Genomic DNA, 6154 nt, shown 5'->3' on the forward strand with positions numbered 1-6154 from the left:
GCAAATGGGCACAATGAATAATTGGATGACCCAAACAACACCTCCACGCTACTTAGGGACCTCAAAATAGTTGATTTGTGCCAAAGAAATAATTTTTGGAAGGCTAGAAATGATCTTGATTTTTCTTGCTCTTTGGCCGTGAGGTTGGAGGTTTTTCTCCTTCAACTTTTAGATATTTTCTAAGTGTGGGAAGTGAGAAAGAGGAATACATGGTCATCTTTTAATTCTATATGTTTTGTACAAGTCTCCATGGCCCACACAATGTGTTGGACCATTTAAAATTGGCCACACAACGCGTGGGACCATTTAGTGGACCACACGGCTACAAGGCCCCTTGTGGGCAAGATTTTTAATTCCAATTTTTATGAATTGTGGTCCCAATTTTTCCTAGGTGTTCAATGCCAACAATTTCATATATAACTTATGTCTCAAAATAAAATCACAAGTCAAAAGTCCCGACTTCAAATCCCGGAATAGTCTTGGCCCTAACTTATCATAGTTAATCCGGGTTGCCCCAAAGTATAAAAATACGGGATATAACAAATACAATATTAAAATTTGACGGTTTCAAATTTCAAGACTTTTAGTATTATGAGTTCAGATGAACCCGGTAGCTGAAAGACTACATCCATCCCAAAAAGATTATCTTAGTTTGACTTGCATGGAGTTTAAGAAATAAAAGAGGACTTTTGAAATGTGTGGTAAAAAAAAAAACTTTAGATATTTGTGTGGTTGTAAATCATCTATAAAGTACCGTTGTTTCTAAATTAAAAAATATGTTAATCTTTTTAGAACAAACTAGTAAAAAAAAGTAAGACAATCTTTTTGAGACGGAGGGAGTATTTTATAGCATGCATGAGTAGACTCAAAAATTCTATGGTAGCCATATTTTTCCCATTTTCTTAAAGGGGTGGGGGGGGGGGGGGGGGAGGGGGTGATGAGCGCTTCCGACTTGTTAGGATGATGCAACCATGTGGATAACATGGGGATACCGACTTTTGAAGGAGTTTCCCCATTACTTTAGGGCATTAATGATGGAGAGTCATCTGAAATTAAGTTGTATATATGTGGAAAAAGACAATGTTTAAGTTTAAGAGAAAGAATCTTTTAATACTTATTCTATAGAGTGTTTACATCACCAATAGATGTATGATATGTATTTGAATATGTATAACTATCAATTAACTATGATTAGTTAATGTACATATTCATTTTATTAAATCACTTAACCATGATAAATTTCGTTGATTTGGTGTAAGAACCTGGTGTGGATAAGTTTTTATCGAACATATATGTGCATCAGCTGTATTACTGAAAGAAAGAAGATTCTTGTGTAGTACGTACTGAGGCATTTCATTTAATTTGCAATTGTATAATCAGTGTTTTAAAAGGCAGTTCTGGGACTCGCATCGGGGCTCGCCCCGGGGCGGGGCACTAGCAAAATGTCCCAGGGCTCACGTGCGGGGCTTAATTCCTGCGAGGCTTACGCCCTAAGCGTCCTATTGTACGCCCTAAACACGCTTAACGCCCAACGCTCGGGGCTCGCCTAACAGTTCTTACACAATTATATGTTAAATTCCTTAATTAAAACCGTTGACCCTCATAATTCTTTAACAAATGAGTGATACTTAATAATTTTTCATTTACCGAAATAAGAAGATTGGGTATAACTCAAATAACAAGTCGTAGTATTGCATATTTACTATATGAGAACATCGTGAGGGAGAATATCACTTAATATTTCTTTTAAGAATACATAACCGAATTGTGAATTTTCACTTGTCATTGGTCTTTTGTCCTATGTATCAAAATTATCATATTTTATTATTTCTCTATTTGAAAGTAATTTTATTTTTATTCATGAAGGAGTTACGTTTCAATTATAATACTGATAAAGTTATTTATAGGAAGATACAATGAATAGTATGATAGTAATATTGTTTTAACAAATTGTGATTTTTTCATTGTTTGAAAGTTAAGATGTTAGAGTTGATTTGCATTTCATAATAGCTTTTATTTCATTGTATTGTTTATACTTATAAGGTTATATATATATATATATATATATATATAATTTTTTTTATGTAATTTTACCTATTTAAATTTTTTTATTATAATTATATTATTTTATGAAATACAAAAAATTAAATACCCATGGGGCTTACGCCCCGTGCCTCGGGGCTTACGCCTCACCGAGGCATATGTAAAACGCCCGCCTTACGCCCCTGCCTTTTTAAACACTGTGTATAATAATGCTATAAAGTCTTGCTTTTGTGGTCCACTAAGATTTTGAGGGTGAAAAAACTTTAGAATTATGATTGTTGATTCTAAAATTTCATAATTTTCCCTCCAAGAATGATGTGTGGCTAGTTCTTCGTAGAATTTTGTTCAAGGATAAACTTGGATTAAAAACATAATTATTAAGTTATAAACATTGACCATGTGAAGAATTTTTCAGGCTGAATTTTCACTGTGATGGCAGGTTAATTATAGGTATTATCACGTTACCAATTAATTCTTATCAAGAGTTTACTTGTAATTTTGAATACTAGGTTATTTACCTTGAACATTAGGTATCAATTCCCACTTAATACTTTTTTTCTTATTTTTTTTAGTGGTGCATTTATGTTCTAGAAATCTTAGATTCGCCTCTGATATTGTAAGACAACGTGGTTAGTTAGGACGCTCCAACTCTAGCAGTAGTCGTGTACGTATATTTTCAGGTGGAACTAACGATTCCTTACTCTAGTCACGTATATAGGTGAAGGAATCAAGGAAGGGGTGGATTTTGTTGGAATTCATGCTAATCACTCTTTGTGTTAGCCTTTTTTTGTTTGATGGCATTGCCTCACTGATGTAATGCTATTACTCAATAAATAAAACATCCATCCAATTTGGCGGTTATCTATATCTATATATGTTATTAAAAATAGGATAGTTTTAGGATAAAAAGTGGTTACTTAGTTATTAATTAATTAATTTAGTTAGTGTTTTGAATTTTAATTCAAAAATAAATGGGAAGTTATCAAGTGGTAAAGTTAATAAATGTAAAAAAAAAAAAAAAAAAAAAAATACAAACGCAGGAACAATTTGGTTCCACCAAATGAGGATAATGGTCCGGAACTTCCAAGCAGTTAATTAGAATTATAGTTTTCCATTTTATTTTTATTTGTAATTGTATCTTAAAAAAAATGAAGAGAAAAAAAGACAAAAAAGGAGAAGGTGGTTTACGAAGGAAATAAGAAAGAAAGAAAGTGGGGGAAAAAAAAAAAAAAAAAAGACGGAACCGAAAGTTGGATTGGGAAGTTACCATCCACTCAAATAACTTCATTACTTCCGACTTCTGGACCAAAAAGGTGGTTGCCAGTTTTAAAACTACTGAGTACGCTGTATCTGTTTGATTCATTATTCCCTGCTCGATGTTATTCCACAATGAATCTTATTAATGTTTATCGCTTTAAAGTTTTGCTCTGTTTCTTTTGTGGCTTTGCTGAACAAAAATTTGGTTGTTATGTCGGCTTATCGGTTCCAGTTTTATTTCTGCCCTTGTGGCGAAAGCTGGTGGCTTTTCTTTTGTTTTATGACGAGCTACCCCTTTTTCTAATACATGTAAATAGGCTAATAGCTATGGGATATAGCTTCTTACGGTAATCATATCTTCCTTAGCGTCGTAGGCTTCAAGTTCAAAGTATTGTAGTCACTGTTCATGTAAAAATAATGACTATTATAGCTTTCTTGGTCTGATAATTAAGTTCTCTAATTTGGTTTTATTGTTTAGTTATGCATATTGGTTCCTGCTGAAAAGGTTGTTGATTGATCTACTTTGATTCCCATCATCAATGCCAGCAGCTGCTGCAATCTTTACTACGCAGTGCACTCTCGGTGTGTCTAATGAGTGGGAATAAAACCTGTAAGAAGCATAGCAGCTATGTTAAAGATCAACTTTTGTAAGTATAGTATTGATGAATGTCAATTTATTGAGAAATCGACAGAGATGTTTGATTGTGCCCTTCTCTTTAGTATAACAGGGAATGCTCGAAATTGATGGTTTCTTTTCCATCAGAAGGCTACTATTGGGAAGCTTACTGATGTGCACCGAAAGTACAACGCTTCTAAATATAGATATGCTGCTAGATGTGAACCAACCTTTTTTCTATTAGAAGGATGGTTGTATGTTAGAATGTGAAGTGAAGAAATTAAAGTCATGGTGATAATAAGCTGCTTCAACCATCAACCTCTAGCACTCTGCAGATCAATTAGTTTAGTTTCCTCATCATCTTATGTATCAGCAGGGTTTATGCATATTTCATTTTGCATCCTGTATGCAGCTAAACTGAGTGGACTTTAATATTGTTGTCACCCCTCCCTTTATATCATCTGAAAAATATAAGGTAAATAGTTATATGTCATTTGAATAGCTTATTCTTTAGAAACAAAAGTTTTGCACGTTTCGCTATAACAAATTGCTTGGGTTGATGTAAGATGAGTATTCTCTATTAATAGTCACTCTTAATTGTGTTAGTTTCAGTGACATCCTTTTTGTTTTCACCATTTCCCATTTTCTAGAATTCAAGAACTGCTCTTAGGCAAAACCAATGTCATTCATGCCACTGCAGTTATTTTATGTTTTGTAAGGTACTCTACCTAAACACTTGCTTGGAACAAATATTGAGTTTCTGTTATATGTTGCATTGTGCTTTTCGATCGTTGTATACCATTTTATATGAGGAGTTTGGGTGCTCATGGAACTCGATAGGGATATCTGGATCAGAACCTTTCCTTCTTTCTTGCTGAACCAGTAAATTTCCTAAGATAATTCCTATCATCTAAACATTATTAGATTAGGATAATATTATATCAGCAAGAATGTAGGATATCTGATTACCAGTCAATCCTGCCCCACATAAATCTATTTGATGATTACTTTTCTCTGTCCACATTAGCTTTGAATTTATGGTTATTCATTTATATGTATTCTTTTTTTTTTCTTACTTCTGTTCAATTGCATGTTATTGCGCCAGGTCACAGTTCAGTTGCTAACCTCTTAAACAGGATTCAGGTAGCACATCTTAACATCTAAAGCCACATGATTTTTGTTATGAGCAAAGTGACAGAAGGTGCATTTGACTTGCAGAGCATTTGAGCAGCAAATGGAACTTAGGGAGAGAGGTTTGTAGTCAGGATATGAGAATAAGCATGATGAATTTGTTGCTGGGGAAGTCCTATTTCAGGAGACACCGGCCATGATCACATTGATAAGGTCTCATTTGATCAGCTGGCGTGTTTCTTCTCTCTGCTATTTTATGTCATTTTATCCTTTATAATTGACACACCAACTATATTTTCCGCTAGCAAAAAGTGAAGGATAATAGACGAAGATGAACGAACAAAATAAGAAGTTGCTGGCGAATGAGAGGCAAATATACAAAGCTGTGTTTTGCTTGAACAATGTAATACTGTCCGCGAAGGAGAATCTTTTGATCCGATATCTTAGTACAAAGCGGGAAAGATGAATACTATTGCCTGCCCGAAAATTATTGTTACTTTTTTAATCCTTTAATTGCTTTTTGCACTACATGTAGAGTTATAGAAGATCTATTATACATATAAGAACCTTTTCCTTTTCTTTCTAAGCATGATTCCACCATTTAATTACATTTTGTCAATGGTTGCTATCATAAAGTTATTTCAATTAGTTATTGGTAGTATATGTTAGAGACCTAACAACTGGAATCGAGAATGCTTTTTAAATAATTGTGAACGCAGAAAAGCTAATTTGATTAGTACAACAAATAGATTATATTATGTGCTAGGGTATCCAAAAGTTATTAGATTCCATGTGGATAATTTATAAACTTTTAGGAAGTGGGTTGATGCTCCAGTCATATAACTTTGTAAACTTTCAACTGCATTTCGATTTTCATTATCAGTGTATTGTATCTGACTATGACAATTTATAACTTTTAGTCTATCAGATCTTGCAAATAAGATGTTCTAACTTAGTTGCAAATTCAAACAACTACAAACTAAAAGTAGCACTCAACAATTAACGACTTACTAACAACTAACAACAACATTCTGTACTAGATTGATGCATCTCTCTAACTCTTCATTAGCACTGTTGCCGACTTGCTTTACAATGACTAGAAATTAA

General features: G+C 33.5%; 1 long non-coding RNA gene across 7 annotated transcripts; it reads left to right on the plus strand.

The window, feature by feature from the left end:
- The first annotated feature begins 2674 nt into the window (after positions 1–2674).
- On the plus strand, positions 2675–5633 carry LOC132643511 (uncharacterized). 7 transcript variants are annotated; one of them, XR_009583641.1, is made up of 4 exons: positions 2796–3356; positions 3779–4635; positions 5022–5059; positions 5135–5633. It is a non-coding gene; the product is annotated as an uncharacterized LOC132643511 (long non-coding RNA). The 7 variants fall into 7 exon arrangements; XR_009583638.1 differs by having other exon boundaries at positions 2791–3356; positions 3779–3947; positions 4021–5633; XR_009583640.1 differs by having other exon boundaries at positions 2791–3356; positions 3779–3947; positions 4029–5633.
- The last annotated feature ends 521 nt before the right edge of the window (positions 5634–6154 follow it).

The sequence above is a fragment of the Lycium barbarum genome, chromosome 6 (genome assembly GCF_019175385.1).
Source record: "Lycium barbarum isolate Lr01 chromosome 6, ASM1917538v2, whole genome shotgun sequence".
Classification (NCBI taxonomy): domain Eukaryota; kingdom Viridiplantae; phylum Streptophyta; class Magnoliopsida; order Solanales; family Solanaceae; genus Lycium; species Lycium barbarum.